This window comes from Protopterus annectens, chromosome 7.part1 (assembly GCF_019279795.1).
Source record: "Protopterus annectens isolate FY-2018-M chromosome 7.part1, PAN1.0, whole genome shotgun sequence".
In the NCBI taxonomy this organism is placed as follows: Eukaryota; Metazoa; Chordata; order Ceratodontiformes; family Protopteridae; genus Protopterus; species Protopterus annectens.
The window spans coordinates 238,854,632-238,876,107 of NC_056740.1; the positions used below are offsets into that span (position 1 = coordinate 238,854,632).

Sequence of the window (21,476 nt, forward strand, 5' to 3'; positions counted from 1 at the left end):
CCTTGTTGGCTAGGCTTACGTAGGCCCATAGGGCCAATAGCCTAGTACCTACTTATGAACCTTATATGTTGCCATGAAGTGGCAGATGTGTTTTTCAGCAGACATTACCTGTAAATTAGCAACCAGCTGGAGAATCTTCATTCACCAATCAGGGTGCCGATGTACAGGTCACCCATTCTCTAAGGGCAATTAAAGAAATGTGCTACAGGACAAAAAAAAAATCAAAATTCTATGACACTCAAATTTTTCATGATAAATAACTTCCATGTATATATTCTATAAACTGTGAACTACTGGAGCTATTTGTGTGTGTGTGTGTGTGTGTGTGTGTGTGTGTGTGTGTGTGTGTGTGTGTGTGTGTGTGTGTGTGTGTGTGTGAGCTCAACTACATTCATTTTTTTCTTCATGTTAAAGTATTCCACGTTTGTGTGCATTACATATATAAATATTGTACAGAATGATATCACATACATGGTACACAGAAAAAAGTATGATGAACATAGTACAGTTGTGTAAGCTCAATTTAGTAGATGTTCAAAAGATCACTACTGCAGTAGCTTCTCCACCCCTCTTGTCTTTTGGTTTGCTTTTTATGCCAGGGTGTGGACATTTATTTTTTTTGTTCCTAGCATAGTCCTTTTAGTACACACACCCCCCCTGTCTCTGCTGGCAGGGAAAACTCTGAAGGGCTTTGTGTCTTTTTGCCAGCTCAGCTCTAGATACTTGAAAGTTTGGCATATGGAAGGTGCCCTGAAGCTTTGGAACTAAGCTGGCTGTTGCATCCTTAGCAGGATATAATCCATATAGCTAAGGCTACTGCAGTAGTGATCATTCAAACAACTAATGGTTTTGCTAAGTTCAGCTTGCACATCTGTACTTTCTGTTCCCCTTTATTCAGATATTGTAGGATCCCAGTTCTATCCAATGTATCAACAGTCATTAAGCAACCATTTTTCTAACCTCTATGAACTAATCTGGCCTAAATCATTAGCTGCTGCTACTGCAGTGTTTACCTCTTTGTTGCTATTAATAAGTTTTAGCCATATATACTGTGATTTCGGAATATTGTTGAAAATTTGAGGGGGGTGACAACTAGTGCTGTCCAAAATAGCGTTCTTATTGAAGAACTTTCTGTGCCTTTCTCTACAGTTTTCTGTGCAATATTCCATCAACTATTTTGGTAATTATAACATCAAGAAAATCTATAGTAAATAACTCTGCTTTTGCTACAAAAAAAAAGAAATGATACCAAAGGAATTACCATTCAGATATTAGAGAAATCTGTTAAATTCAGTCAAGTTGCCCTTCCAAATCAACCACATATCGTCCAGATAGCATTGTTACATATCTATATGCTGAAAAAAAATGTTATTACTATTATAAATGTAAGGAGCCTAAAAATACCCCATAAAGATGTCAGCATACAGTGGTACAAAGGTTGCATCCATGGCATTACCTTTCAGTTGTGAGGAAAACAATTCCTTCTCAAAATAAAAAAATGTTCTTGTCAGAACTAGCTCTGTAATTTGAAATAAAATAATCACTAAATTCAGACAGATACAGATTACAGCGGTTAAATCAAAACTTTAATGCCAATAAGCCCTATCATATGGAATGTTGGTATGAAGTACTTTTACATCCAGTGTATGTAAATACCACTGTGATGTAACCTGTACCTCTGAAATTAATTGAAGGAACTGTGTGATATCATTAATACGAGACTTAACAGATGGTGTCTCTATTTTGCAACTGCACAAGGGAATAAAAGTTTGTCTTTTATCATACCAGAGTGCTGGTTTATTATTTATATATATATATATATATATATATATATATATATATATATATATATATATATTTACCATGAAAATAATGAACATGAATATGTCACATGTTCAAACTATCAAAAACTAATGTTGTGGGAAAATGTCGGCATTCCAAAATGTCGAGAGTTGAAATAACATAATCCAATGCCACCTATAGATAGAACATAATACTGGACATGTGCTCCCCTTGAGACCCATGTTAGCACTTGTTCCAGGGTCCAGAGCAGTAGGGACTTTGGGTGTTAAGGTCGCATCAGTACTAATCATGATTTTAAAGTCGGTTCAGTATTTTGGGTTCGCTGATCTGTACATCAATATTTTTATTGTTACATTATTTGTTTTCGGGCTTATGATGTTCGGACATACATCGTGCAACTATTTAATGGTAAACCATATACATATATATATATATATATATATATATATATATATACATACACACACACACACACACACACACACACACACATGGGGTGGAAAATTGGTGTAGCAGACAGTGTTGTCACCTCATAGCAAGAGGTTCTCGGGTTTAATTCTCAGCTGAGATGCCTTCAGTTGAAGTCTGCATGTCCTCCAAGTGTTCACGTAGGTTTTCTCTGGGTGCTCCAGTTTACTCCCACACTCAAAAGGCATGCAATATGTGGAATGGGCACTCTAAAATGGCTGTAGTGAGTGATATGAAAGAAGAATCTTGGCAGGGCTAGTCAAGAGATGCCACTGCAAACAATTTCAGTGAGTACATCTATAGCCAAAGAAGGTTCAGGGATCTTTTAACCCATCAGTGCATGGATGGAGAAGAACTCCAGAAATGCTAGAAAAAAATTATAGGCCTGTCATCTTTGTAAAATTAAGCACTGAGTACAATAACCACACAAGTCCATGTCCATCTATCTCTACTCCAACCCACTGATACATGAATGCACCATATCACAGCTGAGGAATAATAAAAAACTATGACTAAAACAGTTTAGTACAAATGTGAAGAGAGTTTTAACAATCTTCACTGTTACTAGTTTATCAATAAACAGTGGGACTATCACACAATATAAACATGTAAGAGGACTGAAGGAAAACAAAGATGGTATAAGACAGACAGCAAGATATATCAGATAAAATACCACTTCCAGTAAATGCATGCATTGTATTTTTCTGAAATCATATACCTGTTCCTATCTACAATGTTTTACTTAAGCTAAACTAATTGGTAGCATATTGCAGTTAGATCAACCAGCAAATCCCGAAAGTTTTCTGTGCTTGATTTTTAAATTCTGTATGATAATTTACTCTCCTAAAATCACTTTGTCTCTCTCTTCACACACTCACAGAGACACCATCTATAGCTATAACTATCCATATACAGCCATCTGTAGTTACACAAACACACACACACACACACACACAGCTATCCACATATATCCAGTTGTAGTTTTTGTGAAGGCTGCCAGCCTAGCCAGATAGAATTTTGCAGATAATTCTGTCATTTGTAAATATGAATTCAGACTACCGGCTTGTTGTCTTAAATGTAAAGAAATACTGTTACATGTGGAACTGGAAATAAATGAGACAAAAGTGCACTCTACTGACCAAAGTAAAGCATGTGGTGATGAACAGTCTAGATGAAGAAATTCTTTCTATTGTTTTAGCCACGAGTTAAATTGCTAGATTTAAACATGCAAATGTATTTTTATTGCTCTGTTCCTGTCCCTCTGCAAGATAACAAAAGGGAGATGTTAATGTAAATGCAGTTAATGTGTAGCCTGGGAACTCCAGGAAAGTGCAAGAATGATGTAATGTTTATCAGAACTGTAATTTCAATTTAAACAGAGAGAATCAGAAGGCATTAAGCATTTTTGTCTTGATCATCCAACTCACAGCACTGCCTCTTGCTCACATGTAAGTTATCTTAGACTTGTGTTTTCTTTTAGAGATAGCTAGAGCTAGAAATTTTAAAGATAGCTAGAGCTAGAAATATTAGACTAAGTGTTTTTCTGTGATGTCAGAAATGTACTACTGAATTATTTTAAGTATTTCTGTTTGATCTCTGACTAGCACTGACTGTGTAGTAGAAAGTACTGTCATGTGGTTTTAATTATTTATTATTAAATATTTTAAAACCTTTTAATTGTGGCTGGTTTGTGTAGAGATAATAAGCTCCAGAGTACATTGCATATTTATAGAGTTTACTGTCCAAATCACTCTAAATAAGCATTGACTAATTAGCCACACATACCAACTGGATAATAATATTGCATGATAATAATTGGACACCCTTTTAAGGGCCTTTGAGTAGCTGATAATTATTAGCTGGGTGGTGGCAGGGGACTACCATATAGTCTGGGTAAAAGGGGCACAGCTGGAGAACCTGTGCCATCCTTCCCCAGAAGTGTCTTTGTTGTTGTATAAACTCATCTCAAAGGGTGTGTGTGTCAGCTACTTGGGCAGGGACACAAAGCACTGGTTGGACAGAGAGGGTGCTGGAGATTTTAGCTTGCCCACCTAGACTGAGATCTGGACCCTACAGCTGTGCCAGTGGGGAGTCTTAATGGGGACATGGGGAGCAAGAGAGTGACCAGCCCCAGACTGACTGTGATCTCTGTGTAGGGAAATTGCACTTTACTGTGTGTATTTGTTATCCTTTCCTCATATACGAGGCACCCTCTCTGGTGTTAGTGGTGAGGACTGAGGCTCCTTGATTGCTGGGCCAGGCCACAGGCATCACTCACACACACACACACACACACACACACACACACACACACACACACACACACACACACACACACACAACCAAACACACACACACACACACACACACACACACACACACACACACACACACCTGTAGCTACTGCTATCTATGTATATCCAGTTGTAGTTCACTTTGTTGACAGTGCAGTTTGCCAGCTTCATGAACTGCAGCATCATTTTACCAAATATCTGTTTTACTGACCATTCGTTTAACAAGTAGTTCATTTGTCCAGCACAGATAAGTGGGTCATGTAGAGCTGGGAGAATATGTGTGTGAGTGTTTGCAAGTTAGGATTAGCGTAAAAGCTATGAACAGATTTTAGTTGAATTTGTGCAAGTGTTAAGGCTAATAAGCAGTTAGATTTAGTGTTGTGATTATGTGTTTTTGCATGTGATGTGTGTCTGATTTGTTTTGTGTAGTGGTAGGTTTACTGGAAGGGTTTTACTAAAGTAAGGTGTAGGGTTGGAGTTACAGGCAGGGGCAGGATTAGGGTTAGCATGTAGAACAGAAAGCAAAACATAGACGATCCCAGAGGAGTTTACAGTAAACAGAAAATATGGAAAGATTTTCTAAATGGTTCGGATAACTAAGAACTTGAACCCTATGATTGATTTATTTTTTTAATAAGACTTTCTGAGCTTTCTCATGCTACTTATGTGTTTCAATAAGTCATACAAAAGCAAGCTCAGTATTCAATGGCAGATAGGATCAAAGATAAATAAAGCAGAAGTAAGTCTTATTTGGTACTGGAAGAGATGCATTAGTTATGAACTGGCAAGATAGAAGGGGAGGTGATGGTCAAAGGATAGGAATCAGTCACAAAGTTAGCTAAATTTCTGATGACAGCATTTGTTTTTAGGGTAACGACATGTATGAAATATTATAAGGTATTATTTGTTCTAGCAAAATGGTCTATATTACACTTTTTTTTTGCATTTAGTTTGAGGCCATTGTCCTTACATCAGTTATTTATATAGCCTAGTCATACATGTAGAACTTTCAGTTCAGTCTTTGTGTGAATAACAACCCTAATTTACAATTGTAAGCAAATTATGTTAACCAGAGGCCTGGGATATTGGCTTGAAGATTGTAGAAATACATGCCAAACAGCAGGGAACACAGAGACAAGTCTGATGGACTACACTTCAGAGGTTGCACCCACCAAGTTTAATAGTTGGGTTTTTTGCGTTTACCAGTCTTACTACATAAGGGTTTATATTCAGTTTCACAAGTTTGCTAATACTTCCACACTCTGGGAAGAGTAAAAAAAAATGTCTTAGTGAAGTCCAGGCATGCCATGAAAAATTTATAACCAGTATCTGCTTCTTTAGTTACATTTTCAAAGAAGTTTATGAGGTTAAGGAGATGAGCCTTAACTTTGATAAAGCCAAACTGATGTGGAACCAGGGATATATTAATGGAGGTCACAGACAATGCATTTCACAGTTTTACAAACAAGGCTGGTCAGGCTTATGGGTCTATAGTTACCGGGATCTGTGTCTGGTCTCCCCACATTTAGGGGCATAACAAATGACTGCTGTCCAGGCTTTAGTAACATAACCCATTTCACAACTCATGTTAAATAAGTTTAATGGAGGTTCCAATAAGCTAAATTCATCCTTTTCATCAAGCTACCTAGCATGTTATCAAACCCCCAAAAAGAGGTTGTTCTTGTTTTTGATAGGACTGCAAAGATTAGATTTTTTTTACATGCATTTTACTCAAGAATAGTTTACATTTAATAATAATTGAACAACAGACAATAGAAAATATAAACAACAAATGAAAATAGTGATCTTAGAAGGGGAGGAACTATGGGTTCTACAGGTAATTATGATGGTGGGTGGGGGAGACGCTAGCACTGAAGCTGTTGGCCACAACATTAGCAATCTCCTTCAGCAGTGAATCAGTGATATGATTTTAGATCAGTTGTGAAAATCACTCAATACTAATCCTTAGCTTCCTAAGAAAGTTAAAGGTGGATTTACTTCTTCTTGTGTCTATGCCTATTTTATTTATTTATTTCCTTAAATGACATCAGCTTTGCTTTTTCTAATTTCACCTTTCTAACTTGTCTGAGCATCCTTTTAAGATTGGTGGAATGTGCCTTTCTGTACATATTTAGTACTTTTTTGTGATAACACGCATAGTGGTCTACCATAAGGGCCTGTTTTAGAATTTCCTACAATATTTGGTACAGGTGGGAACTGATTACATAAGATCCGGCTGTAAGTAGGGCAGCTGCAGCAGGCTCAAGCTGTTGGGTACGTTGATCGGAACTTGCCGATCAGGCAGAACTTCAGTACTGGGATTCTTGGCCAATATCATGGCTCCTTATAAGTAGCTTTGAAAGACTTTTTTTTGGTCCTCAGCCTTGGTTTGTGGTGTGCCAGTTGTCCGAATACAGCTTTCAGTGTCAGACTACAACTCCAAATGTAATGGGAAAAGCTCAAGCTATATTTCTAGTTATAGGGCCCATCTGAAAATGACTGCAGCTATTGCAAGATTACCTTTGAAAAATTCTTGCAATCAATTCAAGATCCGTAACTTGTGTTCATACTTAACAAGGGATGTGAAAACCCAACATCCAGGATAATATTTTCCTTGTTGGGGTGTTAACCATCTCTTCTAGGTGGTTAATATTCATACACTCCCATGAAGCTTTTGTAGTGTGCAATCTAGTTTATCAAATAGAAATTAAAACCTAATAGGATAAATGTGTTTGGGCTACTAGGCGTATGAATTAGGGTACTTAGATAGTTACCATGGTCAGTAGAGAAAAGTGAGTGTGATCAGCAGCTAGCTAAAAAGTGTTAGTTAACTTTGCTAATAGAAACTCGGACTTCCAGAATTTCAAATTTGAGGTGACAAGGAATGTGGTATGTTAGCAGGGGTTGGGGGGGATCCCAGACAAAAACTGATACTCCTCAACAGTTGTCCAGAAGTATGATGTCATGATATGTGCTGAAACAAGAAGCAGAGGGAGTTCGCTCACTGCATTAGAATCATACCATGTCTCAGCAATAATACATGGATATACATACTCAAGCTGCAGCACAGCCTCAAGTTCAGGCATCTTTTTGTTGAGACTTCTGGCACTAAACAAAGCACCTTTAATACAGTCTGAATTTGAATTTGCTAGATGGAATGTCTGGTTAGATGGATTCTGCCTAAAAAAACAAGGGAGGCAGCAAATGCTTTTGCCAATGTGTAAAAGTACTTAAAGGAAAAGGTGCAGACCATCCTTGGCAAAGTACAAGGGTCTGTCAGACATCATTTTCCAGGCAAGAGACATCCTGGGTCTTCTTAAAATGGCATCAGATACTAAGGCAACTACTGAATCCAATTATGTTGTCTTTACATCTTGGCATGTTTCTAGGTGATGATGCCTTAGCCATATCCTTCATCTCCCCCTGGTTGAACCGCTTAAGGTTATTCACACTTGCATGGGCTTCATCTTGTTACAAACATATTTAAACAGGGATCTTATAGCTATCTCAATGTTAAGAATTCCAGATCTGGTGAAACAGCTGTCAACATGCACTATTCGGCCTAGTGAAACTAGTGTAAGTGTGTCTAACAATAGAGTTACCAATTACCAAAAATTCCTTGTGTCCCCAAGACACTGGGCCCAATGCTATTTAATATATTAGACAATGAACAACATTCAATGTATTAGACAATGATCAACATACAGCTTCTGGTTTCTGACCTTTCCTCACTTTTTCAGTATGCTGATGACTACACCTTTGTTTGCTGTTCCCATCCATTAACGAACTTCAAGACAAAATCCAGGAATCGTACTCCTAAATCGATCTCTGGCTACAACATAATGACCCAATACTCGATGCTAAAAATACTGGTTATGCTCTTCCTATCCAGATCCAGTCCTGTCACACATACTGATTTTTCCATTACCAAGAGGATATGCCATAGGAAGACATTCTGGTATTTCTTGTAGAATGCCGCAGGAATTAGAGTGCAAAGAATGTGCTATCAGCTTAGAAGAAAATGATTTAAGGGAATAGTTGCTTCATTTAATAGTGATTATAGGCATATTAAGATTGATGAAAGAAATAGATTACAAAAAGTAAATAAGACCTAAAATGTTAGAAGTCTGATAAAACAGATGACAAAGTAATCAAGACTATTAACAGAAATCCATGGGATGTAACAGAAGTAAATAGGATATATTGCTATGCAGTTAAACTAATAACAGATAAAGTCTTTCCACAAAAATACAGAGCAACATGGGAAAAGAAGGAAAGAAATAGAATGCCATCAAGGAAGCATCAAATAGAGAAAACTAAAAAGCAACTAAGACAAGAAGTGTCACTGTTATTAAAATGGGAACAAATCAATAAAAAACCTCGGAAAAGATAGATATAACAGAAGCATTGCATAGTATCAGAACAGACCAGAATGTATCATTCACCATTGGAAATAATAAACTAAAGATATCAGCAAAGGCAGAACAACTTAGAAGCTATGCAAATAAATATTAAAGAAAAGAACAAAATAAGCAATTCTTTGGTAACCCAAAAAATTTTTATTTTGAACTAGGAAACACTACCAAAGAAGGAGAAATAGACATACCTTGGAGAAATATCTATAAAGACTCTATGCAACATGACAAACATGCTGAATGGAGAGAACATTTAAAAGAAACAGGAATTCATATGAAATGGGATGAAGCAACTGCCAGAGAAATTGAAACAAAATTAAAAAAGGCTCCTACTTGGAAAGCCTCAGGCCTAAACACAGTAACTTTTAACTAAAATTATTAAGATCTTTACACAAAGAGTTACCCCTGAGTAAGAAATACTTATATGCCCATCCCAAACAGACATCAACCTGGTTAACAACAGGAAAAATGATGCTCGGCCTTGACAGTGAACCTGTAAGTCATCCTAAAAACTACAGACCAATAATGTGCTTTTTGCCAGTGTATAAACTAATTACTGGACTTGATGTAGACAGAGGTTATGCTCATTTGAAAGAAATCTCAGTCATGGCAAAAGAATAAATTGGTAACAGAAGAAAGTCATATGAAATAAAGGATCATTTGCTGCTAAATAATGCTATAATGGAGAATGTAAAACAGGGAAGACTAAGTATGGAATGGATAGATTACAGAAAAAAAACTGACAATATCCTACATTCATGGATAAAGGAGTGCTTACAGATGTACAAGACAAATCCTACATTACTCAGTTATATTAGTGTCCAGGAAACAGTGCAAATCTACTTTGCAATTAAGCCATGACAAAGGGCAAATTATATTATCCAAGGGTGATTCTTTGTCACCACTGCTATTTTGTCTTGGCCTTAACTTATTAAACTGTTTACTTAACAGATTACGGCTTGGTTACAATTTGTTTCCAGAAAACAAACTTGCTTAAAGATTTCTCATCTACTTTTGGTAGATGACATCAAACTATATAGTTCACCAGATTAGGAGTTGAAAGCACAACTGCAATTGGTTAAAACTTTCTCAGATAATATAAGAACAATATTTGGTGTTGATAAATGTGCAAAAGCAATGTTTAAAGTGGGGTAGTTGGAGTAACAAGAAAATATCAGTCTAGGACAGGATAGTGATATAAAGCAACTTGAAAAGAAAGGAGTGTAAAAATATTTGGGAACTAATGAAGTATCTTCAATAAAACATGAACAAATATGAATAAAACTCAGTAAGGAATGCTTCAAAAAACTAAAACTAATACTGAAAACAGCCTTGACATCTAGGAATAAAGCTCAAGCTATAAAACAATTTGCTTTTAGTGTTTTAACCTAACAGTTTTTGGTGTGACTGACTGACCCCGAAAGGTATTGAATCAGTTGGACAGAAAAATAAGAAAAACGCTTCACTCTTATCAAATGATATATAAAAATCAGGGTATACCAAGATTATATATATATATTCAATGCTCAGAAGGGGATATGAGCCTCTTCGAAATTGATTACACGTACAGATTTGCAGTCGTGGAACTGCATACATATCTGCTGACCTCATCAGATTCAAACATAGTAAAAGTTTTACAGTATTTGAACAGGAAGTCTAAGATGCCCTCTCCTCTCAGTTTAGCAGAAGCATTCAGGTGGCAAATGGGAATGGAAATCAAACCAGAACTAAACAAAAATAAGACAGCAACTAAACGTACCAAAAACAAAACAAAGAATATAAGAAGCAGGATTAGACGAGAAGGAAATAAATGTGGAAAAGTCATAACTATAGTGGCAAGTATAGAGATGTCCTGGAACATCCTCATGTTGCTCAGGATTTGACGCATGAATGGTTAAGGAGAGGTAAGTTGAAGCCAAAGGATGAAAGGTTAGTAACAGCAGCCCAAGATAGCTGACTACATAGAAGTTAGTTTACAAAGTCCATTGAACATGTGGGAGAAACAAACAAATGTAATTTCTGTAAAATAGAATTGGAAACAAGTCACACACCTTGTTGCTGAGTGTGATGCACTCATAGCAGAGAGCCTGTACACTGAAAGTCAAAGTAATGTGGCAAGATTGCTGCACTGGGGATTGTACCAATGCTACAATAGAGAAGTACTGGAAACATGAAACACAAAGCATTATAGAGCATGATGAAGTATACATCACATCGGATCAGCCATTACAGACAGTTTAAAAAACAGATGCATGAAATCCAGATACAGCAGTCCATGAAAAAAGACAAAAGTATTATTGAAACTGTTACAAATATTGATTACAGTATCTCATGTACAGAGACACACAAAGTCATAAAATATTAAGATTTGCAGGCAGAAATGTCAGTAATGTGGAAGAAAGATACCTAGACAATTCCAGTAATAGTAGGAGCAATGGGTATTAAAAAAAGGTCATATTTGGATATGCTACCAATACAAGTAACTCCTTATGAATTGCAGAGAGAGTCAATTCTGGGCAAACTGTAGGTGCTGCAATGGCTATAAATGAAATTGAAACGCTTCTAATTTTATGAACTTTAATTATACCATGATTCAGGAATAGTCTTCTGACCCAGATCTAGTCCTGTCACACATACTGATTCTTCCATTAACTTCCAACAATATTATCCAGGATATTTCCCAAATACCAAACTCCTTGGAATTACCCTGGACAATAAATTAGACTTTGACCTCCATATATCCAATTTCTTTAAAAATCATCAAAAACTATTGCTTATATAGAATCAAAAACAAATTTTCAGCCTAAGCCAGAAAGGCTACATCCAATACTCAGCTCCTAACCAGTCTGCTCTAACCTTCATGCTACTCAAAAAAAAACAGCAATGTTACAACAGAACAGCAACATCTTCCTCCAGTCAGCCTAGCAAAAATCACCACTGCCATTATACTGATCTGCATAAGATCAAGTGGAATGAACTGCACTGACCATATAGATATCCTTCCATAACCACACTGAAGAAGTGATACTGTCTCACAAGAGAACACTGCTCTAAAGACAAATAACTTGCCTACCAGGGCAAGGCCTCAAATGCACATGGGTATGGCTTGCACTCGCACCATGTGGCCAGACTCTGGAATCAGTTGCCATCTGCACTGGCAAATTCAAACTAAAACAGTTTATACAAAAACCTCCACTCTCATCTCCTTAACTCTAAAGTCGGCCCTTGATCTTCCTCACCTGGTTAGTCAGTTGTCCACCCTACTATTTCCTTCTGTCAAACCACAGAGTTTCTTCTCTTAACAGTAACTCTATTTCCTCTTTTCATAACTGTTGACATGAATTCTTAACCATGTCTCTTCCACAGCTTTGATCATGTAGATTAACAATGCAATCTCCTCTCAACCACTTTTATACTCAATCCTGCACACTTTTACACATTTTAGTAGGGCTCTCTATCAACATTTAGCTCTTGATCTATTTGTCTTCTTATACTCCTGTTTCCCACTCTTCTACAAGTGGCACACTGTACTTTTTCCTCACAAAGAGTCTGCTATAATCTCTTTATTTATTTATTTTATTTATTTATTTAGCATTTGTTAACCGGGAAAGTCCAACTTGGAATGAAGCCAACTTTCAGCAGAGGCCCAGGGAGAAAGGCTCCAGACGCATGTCTTTGTAATGTGGGAGGAAACCGAAGCACCCAGAGGAAACCCACACAAATGTAAGGAGGACATGCAAACTCCGCACAGAAGGCATCCCAGCCGAGAATCGAACCAGAGAACCTCTTGCTGTGAGGTGACTAACACTACTGCTGCACCACTGCGGTGCCCATTTATACTCTTTGCACGTTTTCCACTTGTTAAATAAGTTTTTAGAGATTTTCTCCATGGGCATCTGCAAAAATGAGGTCTTGAATGACCCAGTTGAACCTTCTTGGTAACCAAATGCAAATTGTGTAATTGCAGGCACAGCAAGCCTTTTATGGGCTTGGGATATTCACCTTTCCAACTCATTTAGGTATGTGTACTGGTTGTAGAGGTCTGTGAGGGATTTTGGTGAATGAGGTCTCTTATTTGTAATTCAGCAAACATAAGCATGCTGGAGTGTTCTGCCATGCAGGTGTGTGTACGGGATGCTTATTGATTGAGTCGAAGTTTGAGAGTGGCATCCAAGCTGAGTAAATACCAACAACTCTCATGTACTCAGACGTCTTGAGGCAACAGTACTGTGTTACTAGTAACACAGACAGCTGTTACATCACCTCAAGATACAACTGCTAGGATGCTGCCTACAGAGAGAAGTACAGCTGACTGTGATTTCCATGTTTCTTGCGAAGTACGGTTATGCTACATTTTTCATAGATATTAGATAAGCTGGTGAAATTAAAAGACGTCCGGACCACTACAGTACTGCTATGAAAGAGGCCAGCTGTGGACATAGACCTTGAGGAGTGCCTAATGAAATGGTAATGTCAATAACTTAGTTTAAACAGAGCTCAGTGGTATGTGTGTGAATACAGCAGATGTTGGGACAGCTAGAGTAGTGCTTGGAGGTATCACCAAACACAAAGCATGAGCACATACCCAAATGTATGGACCTTGCCATACCAAATAGAACTAAGACGCTCTCCTCCAAAAAAAGGAAGCCAATCTGGTGGTCCCCAGCCATCAATAACTCTACAACAGAAGAAAGAAACTGTTACAGAAAAAAATGAAGTCACAAGACTGGAAACTTCCCTTATCAGTCTCAAGAAAAATCTGAGATCCCTTATCAAATCCTCTAAAGCCAGCTATGAAGGCAGAATTGCGGCTGATACCAAAAACAACCACAAAGCCTTCTATAGCTATATCAAAACCCCTCAAGACAATACCTAGATTTACTCCGAGTTATTGCACAATAACACCTCCCATACTGAGCCAACAAATATAGCCAATATAATGGCCGATAGATTCAGTGCCAACTCTACCCCCCCCAGGACCCTATCACAATAGGTTCATAGGTTCATACTAGGCTATCTGCCCAAGGGCATTGAATAAAACTATGCCTATATTTTTGCTGTGCCTCTGTCAAGCAGTGACACTGAAGTAAATTCCTCTTGAACAAGGCCAGCAGGTGCTCTTATTTCAAATCATCTGGTTTGACATGGCCTATATTCAGGCACACAGGTCACCTCTGAGAGGTGTCGGGTCAGATACATTCTGAATGGGGCATTGTATAGCCAGTTTGCAACCCATCTTGTGATGTGCATCTTGAGATGAGGGCTTCTGGCAGAGCCTTAGCACCCTTTTTTTTTTTTTTTTTGTTCTAGGGTGGTAGGTTTTAGATTTGAGCCTGCCTAAAAAAGGCACTATGGGATTTGTATATAGAGTGTTGACCTCAAAAGAGAATGCTTATAAGACAAGGGATATTATAAGACAAGTGCTGAGCTTTTTGAGAGGAAAAAGATATTTGGAATAAGTGCTGCTTTTTTTTGGTGTGAAAACTGTTTAGTTTAGGTTCCTAACATATTTCTAGGAAAATTGAATTGAAGAACAGACTTTCCCAGAAAAGAAAAAGTTTAACCTTGTTTAACCGGCCCCGATGCTGCTCTAGTGGCAACCAGAAGACAATAAAACTACAGTTTCAAGTCAGTAACCACCTCTAGAAAGACTGGTACCCACCATTTCTGTGGAACAGGTAAAAGTTGCATTGTCCAAAGCCAAGAATACAGCATCCAAGATATCTAATAATATCCCTGGCTGCATTCTACATGAGCTACAAAACAAACTAGCACCACATCTGTGTGCCCTGCTCAATCAAAGCCTTACCTAAAACTGTGTCCCTAAGGAATGGGGCACTGTTACAGTCATCCCACTCTATAAAGGTGGAGCAACTACATACCCTGGGAACTATCACCCCATTAACCTGACGAGCCTGAAGTGCAAAGCTGTGGAGCGCATCATCATGGACCTGCTTAACAAAGATATAGGCAATCTCCAAACTCTTGACCCCACACAGTCTGGCTTTGTCAAGGGGAAATCCTGCCTACTGAACCTGGTTGACTTCTTCGAGGCAGTCATCAAGGCTGTGGGATGAGGGTAAGGCAGTGCATACAGCCTACCTCGACCTGGCCAAGGCCTTTGATACCATTCCCTACTCAGGTATCATTGATAAACTCACCAAACTGGGCATCAGTCCTTACATCACTAGGTGGGTTGCAAATTGGCTCACAAACATGGTCCACAGAGCGAAAGTTGTGGATTCCAATTCAAACTGTCGACCAGTCACTAGTGGAGTCCCACAGGGCTCGGTCCTGGGCCCTCTCCTGTTTGGCGTCTACTTCTCAGAAGTCCAGGCCAAAACAGAAGGACTCTTGCTGACCATGTTCACTGATGACTTCAACACAGGAGTCATTATCAACTCCTCAAGTGATGCAGACATCCTACAAAAGGGCCTCTATGAGACCAATGATTAGTGTTAGAACCATGGCCTGAAGCTTAATGCCAAAAAACGCATTATCACCAACTTTGGAAAAAACTCAGTTCCCACAAATCACCACATTGATGGAAGCCCACTGAACACTGAAGGGACCATAAGCGATCTGGGCATCAAGGTCGACAGCCACCTCACCTTTGACCACCACATTGCCACTGTGGTCAGAAAGTCCTTCTATGTGGCACATCATATAACCAAAGATTTCACATTCAGGAAGAAAGAGGTCATCATCCCTCTCTACTCATCCCTCATTAGACCAATCATTGAATACAATGCCCCATTTGGTATGTACCTGACCAGACACCTACAACAGTTGGAGAGGCCACAAAAGTTCTTCACAGAAAGGATCCTAGGCCTTAAACACATGTCCTACATGGACAGACTCAAGAAACTTTAGCTGATCTCAGTCTCTTATCATCTACTTAGAGGTGATCTCTGGTTGACTTACAAAGCCATGTCCGACCCAGCCCTACTTGAAATGTTACACCTAAAGAAATCCCAAGCCCCCCCATGTGCCACACACTCCAGAGATCACAACCTCATTACCACAATTAACAGAACATGCTGAAGGGACAGGTTGATCTCCCAAAGAATGCCCATAGTCTGGAATAAGCTTCCCATTCATGTGAAGCAGAGCACCTCTCTGGCCCTCTTCAAGAGAAATCTTGACAAGTGGATGGGTAACAGAAGGTTCACCCAGGGATCATTCGAGTTGCCCTACTGGATAGCGGCACTGTGAACAAACATCAGGTGGCACAGTACTTGGGCAATTTTTTTGGACCAGGCTTGTAAAGGCTCCAGGGCCATTAGCCTAGTACACACCTATGAACCTATATGTTGGTAAATATGATACCCTGGGAGAACAAGAGATGTACACAAAGACATGATAGCAGCAGATGTGGTATTCAATAAATGGGTAATGAAATACAATGTACTTAACATAGCTTAAACAGGCTAGCTTCCAAAGTGGTACGTGAGAAATGGCTAATGAAGGAGCAGTGTAAACAGCTTACTTAAAACACTGAGGCAAGTAGCGTAGATAATTTAGCTTAGAAAATGAGGCTAGCTACAAAAATGGTGCTCAATGAGTGCTGAATGAAATGGTGCAAATAACTTTTAATACAGAGTATGTAGCTTTGTACAAATTAACTGACTAAAACCAGCTAATAAAATACCATAAGAAACACAATAAAACAGAAGAGTGGATTACTGAGCTTAAGAAGAAAGTACACAGATTCTTCAGGTTGGGAGGGTGGCCTAATGGTTAAGGTGTTTGCTTTACAAACACAAGGTGCAGGGTTTGAGTCTCACAAGGGATAATTGGCTAGACTTAAAATGGCTCACAAGGGCAGTTAGCTTAGTACTAACCTATGCACCTATAAGTTAAATTAAGTAAAGTCTGGTAAAACTAGCCCATTTTTAGGAAGAGCAGATAATTTAGTTTCCAAATAATGTAGCTAATATTTACTTATTTTGTTCAGATAAACAATGAATAATTTATAATGTCACAGGGCATATAATTTAGTTTCCAAACACAGGCTGCACACATTTTGCGACAAAATAACTATTTAGTACAATATTCAGGCACATATTTTACCAAATGTTTCAATAAATAGTCATGGAAACCACAGAAAACCAAAAGGTTGTAATGAGGCAGACTGGGTGGTACATTACAGAAGATACAAATAGGGTACTTCACCTCTGATCAAACTAGTCTTCTACTTGTACACCTTTGAATGGCTCTGGTTATAGTTAAACATTTCCCCCCTTTTGTGGATCTGGCAGTAAAGGTCAAATCCAGCACACACATAGGTCAAATCTGATAAAACAGCTCAGCAAAATGGAGCACAAGTCTGGGCAACTCTGGACAATTTAAAAAACAAGTTTAACTGAAACAACCAATTAAAATACCTGCAGAGTAACAACCAGTAACAACTAGATGCATATAAAAAGTGAAGTTTTCACATCTCTCCGATAGGAAATAAATCCCAGAACCTTTCCAAATGAACATTTAGCAAATACAGTAGCAGTGGTTTAGAAAGTTACACACTTCCTACCTGTTGTTAGTTTGGTAGCAAAGTGAAATCCAGTCAAGCTGATCAAACACAATAAGAATGCTGTCAAGTCTGGAGCAGCTCAGGAAAATGGAGTGCAAGTCTATACAATATTGGGCATTTTAAAAAATATGTACATGTGCAACAAACACTTAAAACAAATTGATCACAGCCATTATCAAACATATGCCTGGAACAAAGAGTAATTTTTTTTTCTATCATAACAGAAAAACACCAAAATGTCCAAACAAAGGTTTGCAGTATTAAGTGAAGTCAAAAGCTAATGTTCACCAGAAGACAATTTAATGAAGTGCTTTTTGTCTGCACTGTGTGCAGACTTCTTCAGACATACAAAAAACCTTTTAAAAACTTCCTTTAAAAACATTTAAACTGGTATAATGAACCAATCATAAGACACAATTAATTAAGGTGATTAATTAGAGCTGCTGCATTGATTGTTAGCATGCACCATGAAGTAAGCTCAAAGTAAACTTTTATGCAAAACCCTCCATGAATAACTGGAACAGTGATTGTCAAACACACTAAAGGAACTTCATAACAAAAGCATAAACTTAAAAATTAACACAGTAAAAGTGAACAAAAGTTCACAAACCAAAACTCATACTAAAATTTTAAACTTATATAACAGACAAAATAAAACAAACAAATGTATGTAAGAAAATTACAGCAGATATATACATAGTTCATTAATGGTAAGCCAAGGAAGTTACTTAACCATGATATCTTACCCTCACCTTTTCAAACTTTTCAATTTAAGAATACTGCTTATAGAGTAGGACTCATTGAGACCTGGGAAGATACAAGCATTCAGTTTGATTTGCCAGGTTAGTTCTAATTCTTCTAACAAGAGGTGTAAGGGTGCGCCCCTTCTGTCGTAATTCACCTGGTCTATTACTAGAAATTTGAAACTATGATTCTTATATTTTAAAGTATGTTTGGCTAGTGCGTTGTCCAATTTGTTCCTAGTTATTGCATATTGATGTTCATAAATGCGTTCACGGAGCCTACGCTCAGTTTTTCCAACACAGAACGCAGGGCAACCTTGACATACTGCCATATACACTACCATTTTGGAGTTACAATTATACCTGCTCCTTACCTTACATTGAAAGTTCTGTGTAGTGACTCTGTTAGTTTCTATTATGTATTTACAGTAATTGCAACTTTGGCATTTGTAGATGCCAACAGTTCTCGTAAAGTTAGAAATAGGTTGTTCTAACAGTGACTTCAAGTTCTTACCCCTTCTAAACTTAATAATGGGGTGGTCACCAACTTTAGTTGCAAAAGTGGGATTACTCATGAATAATGCCCAATTTTTCTTTATGCTCTCGATACATTGATAACTAGATGAATTAAATGTCAAAATGAGTTTCGGACCAAAGTATGAAGGTTTGTCCAAGTGGATTACAGTGCACCCTTCTGTCAGTGACTTGGTGTTGGTGCCTTGGTTCAACTGATGGTGTTTTATGGTCAATAAGGGTTTATAAATGCCATTCAGTCTTTTAACTGTAACTTCCTTAACTAGTTCATCAAGGAGTTTTATAGTGTATCCTCTATGTGTGAACATACTCGTAAGTAGTTCACATTCTTTGTGGAAGTCATCATCTTGACTCACTATACAGGCTGCTCTAACAAGTTGACCTTTTATTACTGATCGTTTCTGATGGCTAGGGTGACAACTTGTAAAATGCCCAGTGTCAGGCAGTTTAAATAAAAACAAGTAAAACTATGACAACCAAATAAATCACTCACTGCAAATAGCCACTAACAAATATAATGCTAGAGGAGGTTTCCATTTGCTTACAACAGAAAAACAGCTACAACAATTCCAAATGAAAATTTAACAAATGCAGTAACAGTAGTTTAAGATGCAGCAATAAAATGCAGTAACAAAAAATTACTTCAGAGGCATTGTGGGCTTGGTTGCAATGTCAAATCCAGCTGAACATGTCAAATCTATTAAGAATTCTGTGGATCTGGAGCAGCTCAGCAATATGGAGTGTAAGTCCACTCAATATTGTATGACTTGAGTTAAAAAAAAAAAAACATGTACAGTATTACTACAGCAACTGATTTAAACACAAACACACACACACATGTGCACACACCTATAAGTAGCTGCTAGGTGGTTAGAGCAAAGAGCAGTTTTCCCTTCTGTTACACAAGAAAAATGGCTACAACAGTTCCAAATGAAAATTTGCCAAATGCAGAAACATCAGTTTAAGATGAAGCAATAAAAGGTACTTCCCAGCTGTTGTGGGATTGGTAGCAAGGACAAATCTAGTTGAGCAGGACAAATTAGGTAAGACTATTGTGCATCTCAGAGCAGCTTGAAAAAAAATTAGTGCCAGTGTGCTCAACATCAGACATTTTGAAAAAAAAGTAAAGAGCAGTACCCAATTAAAATGCAGTGTGTTAACAGCTAGTAACACCTAGATGCCTAGAACAGAGAGTTACTAATTGCAGCGCAAATTACTTATGATACATGCACACACACATACACACACACACACATATATATTTTTTATATTTATAAACATATATATAATTATGAGCAGTTTTTTCACTGCCAGAATTGTTTCAGACTTTATGTGAGCTTTTGAAGCTGCCATCACAGCAGCTTACTTCACAAACTGCAACAGCTAAACTTTGGCCCAGCAGCAATTAAACAGATGCAATATTACTTAGCCAACACAACATTCAAGTTTGCACAGACGCCATCTACTTCAGGTATAGGAACCTTTCATTCTGTAGTCCTCTAAGGCTCAGAATTAGGGCTATTAATATTCTTGGTGGTCATCCATGACAAAAACAAATCTAACCCTTTGCACAAATAATAATCTGTTAATAAGCTCTAACAGAAATACTACCAAACTGAAAATATGCAAACTGACTTTATAAAAACTATGTAACTGGATATCAAAACAAAATGTTTATCGACACTACCAAAATTAAAATTGTATTGCATTTCAGCAACAGAATTTACACAATGCAAACTACAACAACATATTCAGGCTGAAATAAATATGTAATTCATAATGCATGCAAAAGGAAAAAAAATGTTAATGCAGTTTGTTTTCTTTTCTGTTAATCTACATTTGCCTTTGTCTTAAGTGATAATTTAATAAAGGTGTTTAAAAAATAAATAAAATATGCAGGTATGCCTTCCCAGCAACTTTACTGCTTAACACACCCCTATTCAAAATAATAAAAAATACAATACTGTTCAATTCTGAGTAAAATGCTAACAGTCAGGAAATGAAACTACTTTGTCACAGCCAGACATGGGAAGAGCAGAATTCTGACCACTATACAGCTCAGCAGCTAAAGAGCAAGCATTTTGCATAAGAGGGCAAGTCTCTTTGAATAAAATTTGAAATAGAATTTGAAATGGAAAAAAAAAATTAAACCTTCAAATCAAAATGAAGAAATATCTCCTGAAAGCACAAATATTTTAAAGACAATGGTTATAGATGTTTCTTACAGTATAGCTGAGGATCTTCCAACTGATAATTTGCAATCTACCCAGTAGAATTTCCTACTTGTAAATATGTACAAATGAATAGCCAAGTATGTGTAGTATCTTGCGTACTCTTCATGAGTACTACAATTTATCTGCATTACTTAACCCAGGCTACTTCACTACTTAGGCTTAGAAAGTAACAGTGATTGTTATAAATCGGTATTCTATATTACTATTGAAATAACACTCAGCTGTAAATTGCACATTCAAATGAGGTATTTCAGTTACATTTTACTACTGTTCTTACATTACTGCTTTATTCATATGTGCATCCAAGTTATTTCTCGGATATATTCAAACGCTCTACCTTGCATCTTGGATGTTTCCATAAACAGTACAACTCCAATCAATGTAAACAGTACTGCACATTTTTTTCTATTTAGCTTCTTAAAACCCTTTTTACACCTAAGCTTTATGAATAT

At 37.5% G+C, this 21,476-nt stretch overlaps 1 protein-coding gene across 1 annotated transcript in view; it reads right to left on the reverse strand.

Annotated features, from left to right (window-relative positions):
• LRRK1 (leucine rich repeat kinase 1) overlaps window positions 1–21,476 on the reverse strand; it is a 2,417,153-nt gene that overhangs the window by 2,057,457 nt on the left and 338,220 nt on the right. The window lies entirely within an intron of this gene.